Source organism: Furipterus horrens, unplaced genomic scaffold (assembly GCF_987537825.1).
Source record: "Furipterus horrens unplaced genomic scaffold, mFurHor1.1.pri manual_scaffold_1, whole genome shotgun sequence".
Lineage (NCBI taxonomy): Eukaryota > Metazoa > Chordata > Mammalia > Chiroptera > Furipteridae > Furipterus > Furipterus horrens.
The window spans coordinates 78,328,520-78,346,153 of record NW_028327171.1 but is presented as its reverse complement, the minus strand read 5'-3'; the positions used below and the strand labels follow the sequence as shown (position 1 = coordinate 78,346,153).

The window sequence follows — 17,634 nt, the reverse complement described above, 5'->3', positions numbered from 1 at the left end:
AACAAAATCGACCTTATCTTTATATGGATAAAAGTCTGTACCTAAAATTTTGCCATTGACTACTGAAATAATGAGAAACACTTCCCTTCCTGGCTAGCCTTCCCCATATCAGATTCCTCACCCTCCTGGGGGACAAGGCCAACCTACCATGAAGCAAACCCACTCTCACTCTCCCACTACACCAATCACTGGTACGAAGATGTGGAGGGAGCACTGTGGGAAAGCAGACAGCAGACTGAGTTAATATTCTGCTGTCAGAATAAAGCTTCATAAATCATGAATGTGAGGAACTGACAAGGAAACCTGCAGTCAAATCAGTTTCTACTCTGAAGAGTCTCCATATCCCTGGAAATTATATAAACTTCAAACCCAATCATAGACTGGTTCATTTCCTGTTGCCCAAAGAAATGTCTGCTTACAACATTTCATATAATGGTTTTAACATAAGCATCCATTTCATCATTGTAAATGTATGCATTCAGGTTGGTGAGCTAAACCTTATAACAATGGCGAAATAATTTGGAAGGATAGCTTTATAAAGTAAAAGGAAATTCTGTGTGTGTACATTGTTGTGTGTATGTATGATGTGTGTGTGTGTGTGTTGGGGTGGACTGTGTGGGTGTGAGAGAGAAAGGGAAGTGAAACTTAAAAAATGCAAGAGTGTTGCAGAGTAGAAAGATTTCCCAGCTCTACAAGTGAAGTTAGCCATAAATAAATTTCAAATGAGAATCTCAGTAGGTAACTCTGAGCCCTCCAAAGTTGATCTGTTAGTTCTATACCATCCTTCAGTACCACTCTATTACTTGAGCAATAGCCAAGATATTCAGAATAGAATGGAAACAAATGCCCTGGCTAAGAAATCCTTTCCCAGTTAGACTTACATAACCCACTGCATAGGAGGATCATGCATTTTGGCTTGTTTTACTTGGTGATCGTCTTTCAACAATTTCTATGTTATATCTATTCCTCGTCACTAAAGAAAAAGTATTAGCAAAATTAATGGCACAATAGTTACATAAGATATGTGGCCATGAGCTGCAATAAAAATAATATATTGAGCCCTGACAGGTGTGGCTCAGTTGGTTGGACATCTTGCAGCAAAGCAAAAGGTTGCAGAGTCATTCCCAGTTGGGGCACATGCTTGGGTTGCAGGTTTGGTCCCCAGTCGGGGTATGTGTGAGAGGCAACTGATCAATGTTACTCTCTTTCTTTCTCCCTCCCTTCTCCTCTCTCTAAAATTAAATAAACTAAATCTTTTTTTTTAAAGATAATGCCCACAATTTTTATTAGAACCCAAAAGTACTCATGAATATAAGGTTCAAAGCAGACACTCTACTTTAATTACATCTAGCAGTAGAGAGAGCTAAGGGTCTGAGAACACCGAGTAATATCACTTTGTAGTTTTTTAAAAAGTTTTTACAACTTTATTGAAGTATAATTATTGTGCAGTAAACACACATATTTAAACTGTACAACCTGAAGATTTTGACATATGTATACACCTGTCAACCTACCACTGAAGTAAAAAGATGTACACATCACCCTGAGAGTTCTATGTGTGCCTTGGTAATCCTTCTCTCCCTCCTTCCTCCCACCTTGTCTCCAGACACCATTAATCTACTTTGTGTCACTCAAGATTTGTTTGTATTTTCTAGAATTTTAGGTAAATGGAATCATAAAGTGTGTTCTCTTGTTTGACTGGTTTTATTCATTCAGCATCAGAGACAACCCAAATCTCTATCAACCCAAATATTAATGAATAAATAATTATGATATACCTGCACAAAGGACTACTACTCAGCAATACAAAGGAATGGACTATTGATACTCATTTTGTACTTTCTATGGAGCCTAATAAATTGCCCATTTGGAGTCAAATGTAAAGAGAATAGATTATATTGAATAGTTCTGTTTCCATCTATAATTCAGTAATTATATAGATGTAAATATATATCTAAATATATGCTAGTCTAAATATATGTTAGTGTAACTTATTTTTAGCTGAAGTACCTTCATCGGTACCATAATGTATAAGCTGAACTTTTTCTGAATCCCTTATCATGAGATGGCCAAAGTAATATGTATAATATATTTGATGTTTTCTGGCCTGAAATGCAAATACAATCATTTAAAATATTTTTGCATGGATAAAAGATTGCAAGTACTCAGTGAGCAGGTGGCAGTTATTCATTGAGTTTTTGTGGCTTTTGCACATATTACATAAATCTTCCAAATGAACAGAAACAACCTGGTCAGTTTATTGTGATGTTCCTTGGGACCACACATTCAAGTTCAATAGTTTTCATAGATTTTTTTTAATTGGCATATAATAGTGCGACAAATGAAAATCATCCATTTATTTCGATTACTTTTCTATACAGTATTCAGCAATACTATAAGTTCAGAGTAGATTTGTCATACCCTTGAGAATAAAATATTTTTTTAAATTAAGTTTATTTTGGGTTGATTCTATCCCAGCCTTTCCTTTAAAAAGGAATGCACTCCAGACATATATTTTACAATATTGTTCAATCTTTGTTAGACCAGCAGTAGTAAAACATTGTGTAATCTGGGGGAAAAAAATTTCCCAGTCATGCTGACATTACAAAATTTTGTAGAAATACAAACAGGTTGGTATTTAAGCTCTAGTTTGACAAAGATAAGTGAACCCAAAGATGGGTGAATCCTGTCCCCAACCACACCTTAAAAGCTGTAACTAGGAGGGGGGAAGATGGCAGAGGAGTGAGGGGAGGCTGCACTCTCAGGCTCCCGAGACCCGTCTGTAGTTTGGACTAATTGCAGATAGAACATCTCAGTGAGCAGCTGGTCACTGGCAGGAGTTGAGCCTTGGCACTGCTGGATTAGAGAAAAAACATCTGGGAACAACCTGTTTAGTGAAGATAGTGAAAAAAGAAAAAGGGACAAAATGGGATTCCTGACTGGGGTGGCTGCCCGAGCCACGGCTGAAAGGACACAAAGGCTTTTTGGTGACCACAGGCCTCCCCAGAGGGAAATCAGGAGGAAAGCAGATCTCTGCCGGCTGACAGAGACAGGACTCGACCAGGTGGCATAGGCGCTGAAAGACGGGAGACAGCGTGCTGCTGAGCAAGTGAAATCGTAATTTTTTTCTTTATATTTTTCTCTTGTGAACTACGGAGAGGGGGGGAAAGTTTGGGGGTGAAAGTACATTCTTGAGGAGCGCAGGTGCAGAGGTGCGCACGCTCACTCCCCAACCCTCCCCTTGGGTCGCAGGCGCGCATAAGGAAGTGCCATCATTCACTGGCCCAGGTGCGCGGGGGCCGTGAGTCCAGGGGTCCCTCGGACACACCCCAACAGACATAAGATCAGTGCCCAAACGGGCGCAGGGAGGGACCTCTGGATACACAGAAGACTGTGCGCAGTTGCCCCTGGCCAGCTCCAGCGGGAGCCAGTCCCGAGTGCCAGGCCAGAATGCAGAACATTCCCTCGGGCTCGGGGAATACTCGCCCAGGCGGGTGCAGGAACGGTGGGCAGCTGTGGCGCTGGAACAGCAGGCAGCAGCGACTCACAGACACTTACCGGGAGCGCTGCGCTTAGGCTAGCTGCCCGGCTGCCCTGGGCGAACAGGGGCGCGCGAGGAACAGCAGGCAGCAGCGACTCACAGACACTCACTCGGAGCACTGCGCTAAGGCTAGATCCCCGGCTGCCTTGGGCGAGCAGGGGTGCACAAGTGCCAAAATACCTCACTGACATCAATAAGCACCAATTGCTCACTTCCACTGTACACGAGTGTCTGGGGCCCAGCACTGGCAGGCAAGAGACCATCTCCTGGAGCACAGTGCGGCAGACCTAAGGATAACTCCCTGGCCACCTTGGGAAACTCCCGGAGTGTTATGTGACAGGCCTGAGGCGGGCTCTCGGGCCACCGTACCCGCTCACAGGCGAGCGTGCAAAGACACCTTGGCTAGCTCCAACAGACACCGAGAGAACGCGCAGTGCGGGGGCCCACTGCTGCAAGGAACAGGAACCTCTGACCCACCTCATCAGACCAGCTGTGAATACAGAAAAACAAGACAACACACAAAGGCTGAACTGACATCTCCACAAAAGAATTCAAGATAAAGTGGATAGAGTGACTCTCAATCAACTAGCCAGAAGGAAGATCCTAACAAAAAGCATCTGAAATATAACCACACAGCATAAACAAATGATATAAAAGATACCCCAAGAACATCAGGCTCAGGAGATCAAAGACACTGCACCACTGAAACCCCCAGATCTACCATGAAGAATCTCATATCACAGAGGTGGGAAGGCAAACCAGATAAATACAAATAACAAAAACAAACAAGAAGAATCCAACATGGTAAGACGCAGAAACAACCTCTCAATGAAAAGAAAAAAGGAATCCCCAGAGAGAGAGGTAGATGGAATAGACATAGCCCAAATGTCAGACATGGAATTCAAAACTATGGTGGTGAAGACTCAATATGCTCGAAAACCTCAAAAACAACTATGACAACCTCCAAGGAAGTTACCAACAGCTCCAAGAAAATTACAGGGAACTTGCAGAGAACTACACCAGCATAAAAAAAGACATAGAAACTATCAACGAGAACCAGGAAGAAATGAAGAATTCAATCTCTGAACTAAAAAACACATTAGAATCAGTCAAAAGCAGACTAAATGAAGCAGAGGATTGTATTAGTGAGTTAGAGGATAATGTAAAAATAATTCTCAAACGATACAGCAGAATGAAAAAAGATTGAAAAAATACGAACAAGATGTAAGGGAATTACAGGATAGCATGAGAAAAAATAATATCAGGATCATCGGAATCAGAGAGGGAGAATAAAAGGAGCATGGAATTGAAAAACTGATAGGAGAAATAGTGATAGAAAATTTTCCGAACCTGATGAGAGAAAAAGTTATGCAAGTCCAAGAAGCACTGAGAGTTCCAATAAAGAGGAACCTCCAAAAACCCACTCCAAGGCACATCATAGTTAAAATGGCAACATTCCAAGACAAAGAGAGAATCCTAAAAGCAGCAGGAGAAAGACAGCAAATAACTTACAAGGGAGCTCCGATAAGGCTATCGACCGATTTCTCAACAGAAACATTACAAGCCAGAAGGGAATAGTCAAAAATATTTCAAGCAATGAAAAACAAAGGCCTACAACCAAGAATACTCTACCCAGCAAGGCTCTCATTCAAAATAGGTGAAATAAGGAGTTTCTCAGACAAAGGAAGCCTAAAAGAATATATCTCCAGCAAACCAGCATTGCAAGAGATGCTAAAGGGAATATTCTAAGAAAAAGGAAGAGAAAAAACAAAAAAAGAGTAGAGGAACACAGATAAAAAGGGAAATGAATAAATACATGTCAATAATAACCTTAAATGTAAATGGATTAAATGCTTCAATTAAAAGACATAGGGTAATGGAATGGATAAGAAAACAGGACCCACATATTTGCTGTCTACAAGAAACACACCTCAAAACAAAAGATTTACATAGACTGAAAGTAAAGGGATATAAAAAAATATTCCAAGTAAATGGACCTGAAAAAAAAGCTGGGGTAGCAGTCCTCATATCAGACAAAACGGATTTCAAAGCAAGGGCAATAAAAAGAGACAAAGAAGGACATTTCATAATACTTAAAGGAACAATCCATCAAGAGGATATAACACTGATGAACTTATATGCACCCAACATAGGAGCACCCAAATACATAAAGCAAATAATAGAAGACCACAAGAAGGATATTAACAGCAACACACTCATAGTAGGGGACTTCAACACTCCATTATCAACAATAGACAGATCATCTAAGCAAAGAAACACCAAAGATATACAGGCATTGAACAACACACTAAACCACATGGACTTAACTGATATATATAGAACTTTTCACCCCAAAGAAGCAAAATATACATTCTTTTCAAAGGCACATGGGACATTTTCAAAGATAGACCACATAATAGGACACAAAACAAGCCTCAATAAATTCAAGAAAATTGAAATCATATCAAGCATCTTTTCAGACCACAATGCCTTGAAACTAAAAATCAACCTCAGGGAAAAAAAATCAAAGACACCCAAACTCATGGAGAATGAATAACACGCTATTAAATAATGAATTGGTTAACAATGACATCAAAGAAGAAATCAAGAAATTTCTAGAAACTAATGACAATGAACACACAACAGCCCAAAACCTATGGGACACAGCAAAAGCAGTCCTGAGAGGGAAGTTCATAGCAATACAGGCATATCTGAAAAGACTAGAAGAATCTCAAATAAAAAATGTAACCCTAAAGCTACAAGAACTAGAACAACAACAATAAACACAGCCTAGGGCAACAAGAAGAAAGGAAATCATCAAGATCAAAGCAGAATTAAACGACATAGAAACTAAACGAACAATCCAAAAGATCAACAAAACTAGGATCTGGTTCTTCGAAAAAATAAACAAAATCAGCAAGCCTCTAGCCAGGCTCATCAAGAAAAAAGAGAGAAGACCCAAATAAACAAAATCAGAAATGAAAGAGGAGAAATCACGACTGATACCACAGAAATACAAATGATAGTTAGAAATTACTACAGACAACTGTATGCCAAGAAATTTGACAATCTAGAAGAAATGAACAAATTTCTAGAAACATACAGCCTTCCAAAACTGAATCAAGAAGAAGTGGAAAGTCTCAACAGACCAATAACAAAGAAGGAAATTGAAACAGTAATCCAAAATCTCCCTGCACACAAAGCCCTGGACCGGATGGCTTCAAAGGTGAATTTTACAAAACATTTAGGGAAGAACTAACTCTGACCCTCCTCAAACTATTCCAAAAAATCCAAGAAGAGGGAAAAATCCCAAACTCTTTCTATGAAGCCAGTATTACCCTAATCCCAAAACCAGGTCAAGACACAGCAAAGAAAGAAAACTACAGGCCAATATCACTGATGAACATAGATGCAAAAATCCTCAATAAAATATTGGCAAACAGGATCCAGCAATACATCAAAAAGATCATACACCATGATCAAGTGGGCTTCATCCCAGGGATGCAAGGATGGTTTAATATTCGCAAATCAATAAACATAATACATCACCTAAACAAAATGAAAGACAAAAATCACATGTTCATATCAATAGATGCAGAAAAAGCATTTGATAAAGTACAACACCCATTTATGTTGAAAACACTCAGCAAAATGGGAATAGAGGGAGCATACCTTAACATAATTAAGGCTATATATGAGAAGCCTGAAACCAACATCATACTCAATGGGCAAAAACTGAAAGCATTCCCCCTGAAATCAGGAACTAGACAAGGCTGTCCACTCTCCCCACTTCTATTAAACATAGTGTTGGAAGTCCTAGCCACAGTAATCAGACAAGAAAAAGAAATAAAAGGTATCCAAATTGGGAAAGAAGAAGTAAAACTATCACTATTTGCAGACAACATGATAGTATACCTAGAAAACCCTATAAACTCCACTAAAAGACTACTTGATATAATAAGTGAATTTGGCAAAAAAGCAGGGTACAAAATAAATATACAGAAATCTAAGGCATTTCTGTACACCAACAATAAAATATCAGACACAGAGACAAAAAAGAAAATACCATTTACTATAGCAACAAGAAAAACAAAGTACCTAGGAATAAATTTAACCAAAGAGATAAAAGACCTGTACACTGAAAATTATGCAACACTGAAGAAAGAAATTAAGGAAGATACAAATAAATGGAAGCAAATACCATGTTCTTGGATGGGAAGAATCAACATCATCAAAATGACCATACCAGCCAAAGCAATTTACAGATTCAATGCAATCCCTATTAAAATACCAATGACATATTTCACTGACCTAGAACAAATACTCCATAAATTCATATGGAACCAAAAAAGACCCCGAATAGCAAAAGCAATCTTGAAACAGAAGACCACAGTAGGAGGAATCACGATACCAGACATCAAACAATACTACAAAGCCACTGTGATCAAAACAGTTTGGTACTGGCATAAGAAGAGACATATAGATCAGTGGAACAGAATTGAAAGCCCAGAAATAAACCCAGTCCTCTATGGTCAACTAATATTTGATAAAGGAAGAAGGAACATAAAATGGAGTGAGAAGAGCCTCTTTAACAAATGGTGCTGGGAGAACTGGACAGGGACGTGCAAAAAAATGAAACTAGACCACCAACTTACACCATACACAAGAATAAACTCAAGATGGATTAAAGACTTAAATGTAAGCCGTGATACCATAAAAGTCCTAGAGGAAAACATAGGCAAGAAAATTTCAGATATCCCACGTAACAATATCTTCACGGATACATCTCCTAAAGCAAGAGAAATAAAGGAAAAAATAAACAAATGGGACTAGATCAAACGAAAAAGTTTCTGCTCAGCAAAAGAAAACATCAGCAAGATGAAAAGGAAACCAACCAGATGGGAAAACATATTTGCCAATGACATCATAGACAGGGGACTAATTTCCAAAATATATAAAGAGCTTATACGATTCAACATCAAGAAAACAAACAACCCAATTAAAAAATGGGCAAAGGACCTGAACAAACACTTCTTTGAAGAGGACATACAGAAGGTCCATAGACACATGAAAAAATGCTCAACATCATTGGCCATCAGAGAGATGCAAATAAACACCACAATGAGATACCACTTTACACCAGTCAGAATGGCCATCATCAACAAATCAACAAACAACAAATGCTGGCGAGGATGTGGAGAAACAGGAACCCTACTGCACTGTTGGTGGGAATGCAGACCGGTACAGCCACTATGGAAAACAGTATGGAATTACCTCAAAAAACTAAAAATGGAACTGCCTTTTGAACCAGCGATTCCACTGCTAGGATTATACCCGAAAAATCCTAAAACCCTAATTCAAAAAAACCTATGCACCCCTATGTTCATAGCAGCCCGGTTTACAATAGCTAAGTGCTGGAAACAGCCTAAGTGCCCATCTGTAGATGAGTGGATCAAAAAACTGTGGTACATTTACACAATGGAATACTATGTATGCAAGGACCTACAACCTGGCTGGTTTGGCTCAGTGGATTGAGCGTCGGCCTGCGAGCTAAGTGTCGCTGGTTCGATCTTCCAGTCAGGGCACATCAGAGAAGGAAAACTCTGATTCCAAAAAACCTCTGCTGCCTTGCGGCATACCTCTTTAGGGGAAAGGCTAAGGGAGTAAACCCCGACAGTAAATCCGGAGCCGGAGTCCCTAAGGCAGTTTGACATTGTAGTCAATACCGGCAACTCCTGCGGCGCACCTGAAGCCAAGCTGTATTGACTTCGTCTTTCCCTTGGATCCTTCAGCTGCGAAGAGAGGGGGGGTCTGCTGCATGGGCAACAGCAGACCCTCCATATCACCCTGCCCAGGCTCTGTAGCTTCAGCTTCACTGGAGAGGACACTCCAGCGTCATCGCAAGATGTCGATTCAACACGGGAGGAGACAGATACCGTGTCACTCCCGAGTTGGACTGCACAACCATTCTCGGCGGTGCAGATAGACTCTTAAGAAGCTACACCATCGTCTCTCGAGACGGACGGCTGCCAACGACGACGACTATGTAGCAGAAAGAAAGAAGGAACTCCTGCCATTTGCGACAACATGGATGGAACTAGAGAGAAGTATGCTTAGTGAAATAAGCCAGGCAAAGAAAGCAAAATACCATATGATATCACCTAATACAGGAAACTAAAGAGCAACACAAACAAACCACCTAAATAGGCAAAGACTAGAATAGTAGTCAGTAGGGGAGAGGGGGGAGGGAGAGAAGGGGGATAAGTAAGGGAAGGGTCTAGTCAAGGAACGTGTATAAATGACTCATGGACATGGACAATGGGGAGGGATATGATTGTGGGAGAAGGAATGGGCTGGGAGGGGGGAGCAATGGGGGGAAAATGGGACAACTGTAATTGAAAAACCAAAAAATAAAATTAAAAAAATAAAAAGCTGTAACTAAACAAAAACAGATGTGTTGATTTTAGCTTTACTCAAAATATTTATAAATTCTTCAAAGAGTCTTATTTCTGGATCCTAAAGAAAACAATTTTTTAGGTAAATCCTACATATTTTCATGATTTATTTTTTGTTAACAAGACTATAGATAAGAAGTGTATATAAATTATAGGAAGAAAAAAATATAAGTATATAGGAGAAGAAAATGTAAGAGGAAGTTACAGGTCTTAGAATCAGGTCAATCTTAATGTTTTTAACTAGTTAAACTTTAACAGCTACACGCCTTTCCCCATCTTTTGCTCAACACTGTTTAAAAGTGTGGGAAAACAGCTGCCTTGTTTGGTTTAAAGGCAGGATAATTACTAGTAACTCACATATTCTGAAGAGATGTATAGTAATGTATAGGCAGCATCTGGTTGATTGATCCTCCTTTGGATGGATTTGGCCTCCTTTAAAAGCAAGCTTAAAAAGAAAATTGAGGCCATATAGTATGTCTCATCGCACTGTTATAAACACATTAACACATCCCACATACAAAGGGTAACCACTGCATTAAGGACCACGAGGACTTCCGGCCAAGATGGAGGCTTAGACGGACACGCTAGGTCTCCCTCTACAACTAGAGAGGAATACAACTACTTCAAAACAAAGGATAACTAGAAATTCCAGAAAATAAAACTACATGGAAGTCCAACATATGAAGTTATAAACCAGCGGTGCCATTTGGGCAGGTAAGAGTTAAAGAGGGCAGTGCTGTTTGCAGTCGCACCTGGACAACGGCAGGGCGGCGAGGAATCCGGGATCCGTCAAGCCCCTGGCGGTGCGCGACCGGGCGAGGAATCGGCTGCAGCCAAGCCCCTGCCGGTGCGCGACTCCGGCGCTGGGGAGAGCGGCCGCCGCATCGCCTTGAACAGTGAGGCCCAGGGGGGCGGGAGGACGGATCCCGGTCTCCTAGCTGAATAACTGTGTGAATCCATCTTGGACCCCCGCCCCCAAAGAAAGCACCACAGGGCTGCGAAATAGGTCGCGGACAGGCAGGCGCCCGCCGGTCGCTGATTTGTGACGCGTACACAGGCACTGCCCCCGACAGCCAGCCCAAGAAAACAAAACGCATCTGTCAAAATGAGGCAGACAACTATAGAAATACCGGTGACACAACTCACCAGGCAACAGATAGAGAACCTGACAGATGAACAGATAAGAAACCTGTCAGAGGCTCAGTTCTGGGCCATTGTTATCAGGTGGCTTACAGAATTCACAAAAGAGCAGGAAAAAGATATGAAAGAAGCGAAAAACTTTCATAACGAAAGGAACAAAACCGCATACGAGACAGAAGGAAAGGAAATAAAATCCAGAGTTCATTTCAACAAACTGGAATATGGAGAAGGAACAAGCAGTCAACCAATGCAGCGAGAGGAAATGGGAAGCAACAATGAAAGGATCAGAAACCTCTGGGACAGCTATAAAAGGCCCAACATAAGAATCATTGGTTTGCCAGAGAATGAGGAAGATGAACTAGAACTTGAAAAATTGAGTGAAAATATAATAAAGGAGAACTTCCCAGACTTGGGGAAGGGAATAGACTTGCAGGTCCAGGAAGCAAGGAGAGTTCCCAAGAGACTGGACCCAGGGAGAACCACTCCAAGACACATTATAATCAAAATGTCAAAAATTAAAGATAAAGAGAGAATCTTAAAAGCAGCAAGAGAGAAGAAAAGAATTATGTACAAAGGGGTCCCAATTAGACTATCAGCTGACTTCTCAAGGGAAACCCTACAGGCAAGAAGAGACTGGCAAGAAATATTCAAAGTAATGAAAATCCAAAACCTACAACCACGAATACTCTACCCAGCGAAATTGTCATTCAGAATAGAAGGACAGAGAAAGTGTTTCCAGGACAAAATAAAACTGAAAGAGTTCATTAGATCCAAACCACTGTTATATGAGATGTTAAAGGGACTGGTTTAAAAAAAAACAGAAGCTAGGGAGATGAAACAAAGGCAAACTAAATAGGCAACGAGAGTGGAAAAGGAACTGTGGGTACGGGAAGCATATTGGGGGGAGGTCAACAGGGAGGGGGAATGGGGAAAGGGAGGGAGATGATATAGGAATTGGGGATCAAGGTAGGAGGGAATGGAATAGACGGAGAGAGGTTGGGAGGAACTGTATGCACAACTAATGGACATAATCTAAAAGGGGGGGACAACTGGAGGGAGGGGGGCCACCGGGTGGAGGGGAGCAGAGGGAAGGGAAATTGGCACAAATGTAATATTTTAATCAATAAAACACATTAAATCTGAAAAAAAAAAAAAAAAGGACCACGATATTAATTGTTCCATATTTAGAGGTAACACAGCATGGCCCTTCAAAAAATGTTCATGGTTATTCAAAACAATGAGATTGTAAAGAAAATCATACTTATAAAATGCCTTATAGAATTGTTCTCTCATTTAAATTTTAGAAACAGTATGATGAAAAAAATCAAAATAGTACCAGAAATCACACTACCATAAAATTCTCAAAATCAAGTATCACGTATACAGTGTGGTGGCACTAACACACACTCCATTTTTTATCCTTTGGGCTTTCACTTTGAGGGGCAGGAGTGGGTGGAAGGAGTCAGAAGCGATCACTTTATTGCTCTTGTCATCCACCTCCCTAGGGTATGAGGCTACAGATCAAATGAAAATAACCCCATCATGATGATGTAAGGGCAGAGAAGGAACTCTTCAAGGATAACTTTAAGTGTATGTGATTTTTTTCATGTCCTTACTTTAGAATCGAATTTTCTCATTAGATGTGAGTCTACCATATTTTGTTTTTACCTTAAAGTACTCTGATAGTCAGAATTATTGTTGCTTACACTTGCCATCTCAACAGAAATCATTTCTGACAAAATGCTTGCTGTTAAAATTGGAGAACAACTCTTTAAACAAACTATGAAAATAAAAAAGCCCCCTCATGTGTTTTGGTTTAAACAGAATGTTTTGACTATTGTAACTCCTTTGTTAGGCTCCTGGATATTTGTGTTTTCTCTGGTTTTCAGAAGTTATATGTATTTAAAGGAAAATAATCTGGAGTCAACATTTCAAAGAATCCAGGGAGCCCAATATATATCTTAATAAACAGAAAGGGCGAGGTGGGAGCAGACCCTGGTCATTTCGACTTTCTTCCTCTGCTGAATTCTCATTTTGTCCTCTTGTTGCACTTTCTATATTTACATTTTTTTTTATTTGCTGACCAAAGAAAAGCATAGCATTCTTTAATTTCCCATTGTCCACCAACCTGAGGTTATGTGCATAAGGAGTCTAGAACAAACACAGAAAATATCTTAAAATTTAAGGTTAGGCATCCTTTATTTAAAGTCCCCAACTATTCTCACCTCCAGAGAATACTACTTATTTCTTCTACTCTATCTCTGAAATCCCATCTTCTCTTTCCCTGTTCCCAAGTTTTCCAAGCTTGAAAACTTCTAATGCATTATACAAGACATTCTGCTGTCTCTGTGTCTTTACTGGCTTCCCCAACCACTTCTTCGTGCCTAATATACCACAGAAAAGAGGGGAGAGTGAACAATACTTCCATAACCAAATAGTCTGTCGAAGTGTTGAGCTAAACAGAGAGAGGGCCCTTTTCTTTAAAGTAACTAAAATACCTACAGGGGCTAAAGAGAAGGCAAACCAGGAGCACAAATGAGTGGATTGCACTGTAGGGAATCAGGGAGAGCATACCCCATCTATGGTGGACAGCAGCTGGCTCATCAGCCCCAGTTCTTTATTGTTCTCTGTCAATATTAACCTCCTTTTAGTAGTGTTTACCATTTCTCAAAAAAGGCCAGAATTTCAGATTATTCTCTGAAATCTTTCACACGTTATTTATTTATTTATTTATTTTTTTGCCTTGTTGATTTTTTTTTTTGGTTTTTCAATTACAGTTGTCCCATTTTTCCCCCATTTCTCTCCCCCACCCAGCCCAACACTTCTCCCACAATCCTATCCCTCCCCTTTGTCCATGTGCATGAGTCATTTATACACGTTCTTTGACTAAACCCTTCCCTTACTTATTCCCCTTCTCTCCCTCCCCCTCCCCCCCTCCCCCCTATTGACTGTTATCTGCTCTTTGTCCTATTTAGTTCGTTTGTTTGTGTTGTTCTTTAGTTTCCTGTATTAGGTGATATCATATGGTATTTTTCTTTCTTTGCCTGGCTTATTGCACTAAGCATAATTCTCTCTAGTTCCATCCATGTTGTTGCAAATGGCAGGAGCTCCTTCTTTCTCTCTGCTCCATAGTATTCCATTGTGTAAATGTACCACAGTTTTTTGATCCACTCATCTACAGATGGGCACTTAGGCTGTTTGCAGCACTTAGCTATTGTAAACAGTGCTGCAATGAACATAGGGGTGCATAAGTTCTTTTGAATTGGTGTTTCAAGATTCTTCGGGTATAATCCTAGCAGTGGAATCGCTGGTTCAAAAGGCAGTTCCATTTTTAGTTTTTTGAGGTAATTCCATACTGTTTTCCATAGTGGCTGTACTGGTCTGCATTCCCACCAACAGTGCAGTAGGGTTCCCATTTCTCCATATCCTCACCAGCACTTGTAGTTTGTTGATTTGGTGATGATGGCCATTCTGACTGGTGTAAAATGGTATCTCATTGTGGTTTTTATTTGCATCTCCCTGATGGCCAATGATGTTGAGCATTTTTTCATGTGTCTATGGACCTTCAGTATGTCTTCTTCAAAGAAGTGTTTGTTCAGGTCCTTTGCCCATTTTTTAATTGGGTTGTTTGTTTTCTTGATGTTGAGTCATATTAGCTCTTTATATATTTTGGAAATGAGTCCCCTGTCTATGATGTCATTGGCAAATATGTTTTCCCATATGGCTGGTTTTCTTTTCATTTTGCTGATATTTTCTTTTGTTGAGCGGAAAATCTTTAGTTTGATGTAATCCCATTTGTTTATTTTTTCCTTTATTTCTCTTGCTTTAGGAGATGTATCCGTGAAGAAATTGTTACGTGAGATATCTGAAATTTTCTTGCCTATGTTTTCCTCTAGGACTTTTATGGTGTCACAGCTTACATTTAAGTCTTTGATCCATCTTGAGTTTATTCTCATGTGTGGTGTAAGTTGGTGATCTAGTTTCATTTTTTTGCACGTCCCTGTCCAGTTCTCCCAGCACCATTTGTTAAAGAGGCTCTTCTCACTCCATGTTATATTCCTTCCTCCTTTATCAAATATTAGTTGGCCATAGAGGACTGGGTTTATTTCTGGACTCTCTATTCTGTTCCACTGATCTATATGTCTGTGCTGTGTTCTTCTGTCTCAAGATTGCTTTTGCTATTCAGGGTCTTTTTTGGTTCCATATGAATTTTTGGAGTATTTGTTCTAGGTCAGTGAAATATGTCATTGGTATTTTAATAGGGATTACATTGAATCTGTAAATTGCTTTGGGTAGTATGGCCATTTTGATGATGTTGATTCTTCCCATCCAACAACATGGTATTTGCTTCCATTTATTTCTATCTTCCTTAATTTCTTTCTTCAATGTTACATAATTTTCAGAGTACAGATCTTTTATCTCTTTGGTTAAGTTTACTCCTAGGTACTTTATTTTTCTTGTTGCTATAGTAAATGGTATTTTCTTTTTTGTCTCTGTGTCTGATATTTTATTGTTGGTGTACAGAAATGCCTTAGATTTCTGTATATTTATTTTGTACCCTGCTTTTTTGCCAAATTCACTTATTATATCGAGTCATCTTTTAGTGGAGTTTATAGGATTTTCTAGATATACTATCATGTCATCTACATGTAATGATAGTTTTACTTTTTCTTCCCCAATTTGGATACCTCTTATTTCTTTTTCTTGTCTGATTGCTGTGGCTAGGACTTCCAACACTATGTTGAATAGGAGTGGAGGGAGTGGACAACCTTGTCTAGTTCCTGAATTCAGGGGAAATGTTTTTAGTTTTTGTCCATTGAGTATGATGTTGGCTTCAGGCTTCTCATATATAGCCTTAATTATGTTAAGGTATGCTCCCTCTATTCCCATTTTGCTGAGTATTTTCATAATAAATGGGTGTTGTACGTTATCCAATATTTTTTCTGCATCTATTGATATGATCATGTGATTTTTGTCTTTCATTTTGTTTAGGTGATGTATTATGTTTATTGATTTGCAAATATTAAACCATCCTTGCATCCCTGGTATGAATCCCACTTGATCATGATGTATAATCTTTTTTAATGTATTGCTGGATCCTGTTTGCCAATATTCTATTGAGGATTTTTGCATCTATGTTCATCAGTGATATTGGCCTGTAGTTTTCTTTCTTTGTTGTGTCTTGACCTGGTTTTGCGATTAGGATAATACTAGGTTCATAGAAAGAGTTTGGGATTTTCCCCTCTTCTTGGATTTTTCAGAATAGTTTGAGGAGGATAGGAGTTAGTTCTTCCCTAAATGTTTTGTAGAATTCGCCTGTGAAGCCATCCGGTCCAGGGCTTTTGTGTACAGGGAGATTTTTGATAACTGTTTCAATTTCCTTCTTTGTTATTGGTCTGTTGAGACTTTCCACTTCTTCTTGATTCAGTTTTGGAAGGCTGTATGTTTCTAGAAATTTGTCCATTTCTTCTAGATTGTCAAATTTCTTGGCATACAGTTGTCTGTAGTAATTTCTAACTATCATTTGTATTTCTGTGGTATCAGTCGTGATTTCTCCTCTTTCATTTCTGATTTTGTATATTTGGGTCTTCTCTCTTTTTTTCTTGATGAGTCTGGCTAGAGGCCTGCCGATTTTGTTTATTTTTTCAAAGAACCAGCTCCTAGTTTTGTTGATCTTTTGGATTGTTTGTTTAGTCTCTGTGCCATTTAGTTCTGCTCTGAGCTTGATGATTTCCTTTCTTCTTGTTGCCCTAGGCTTTGTTTGTTGTTGTTGTTCTAGTTCTTGTAGCTTTATGGTTAGGTTTTTTATTTGAGATTCTTCTATCCTTTTCAGATATGCCTGTATTGCTATGAACTTCCCTCTTAGGACTGCTTTTGCTGTGTCCCACAGGTTTTGGGCTGTTGTGTGCTCATTATCATTAGTTTCCAGAAATTTCTTGATTTCTTCTTTGATGTCATTGTTAACACATTGATTATTTAATAGCATGTTATTCATTCTCCTTTAGTTTGGGTGTCTTTTATTTTTTTCTCTGAGGTTGATTTTTAGTTTCAAAGCATTGTGGTCTGAAAAGATGCTTGATATGATTTCAATTTTCTTGAATTTGTTGAGGCTTGTTTTGTGTCCTATTATGTGGTCTATCTTTGAAAATGTCCCTTTTGTATTTGAAAAGAATGTGTATTTTGCTTCTTTGGGGTGGAAAGTTCTATATATATCAGTTAAGTCCATGTGGTTTAGTGTGTTGTTCAATGCCTGTAAATCCTTGGTGTTTCTTTGATTTGATTATCTGTCTATTGTTGATAATGGAGTGTTGAAGTCCCCTACTATGAGTGTGTTGTTGTTGATATTCTTCTTGTGGTCTTCTAGTATTTGCTTTATGTATTTGGGTGCTCCTATGTTGGGTGCATATATGTTTATCAATGTTATATCTTCTTGATGGATTGTTCCTTTAAGTATTATGAAATGTCCTTCTTTGTCTCTTTTTACTGACCTTGCTTTGA

The 17,634-nt window shown here is 39.3% G+C and overlaps 1 pseudogene; it reads right to left on the bottom strand.

Annotated features, from left to right (window-relative positions):
* The window catches only part of LOC150021331 (ubiquitin-ribosomal protein eL40 fusion protein pseudogene), a 30,146-nt pseudogene extending 26,414 nt beyond the window's left edge, over nucleotides 1-3,732 (bottom strand).
* Between the last annotated feature and the right edge of the window lie 13,902 nt (nucleotides 3,733-17,634).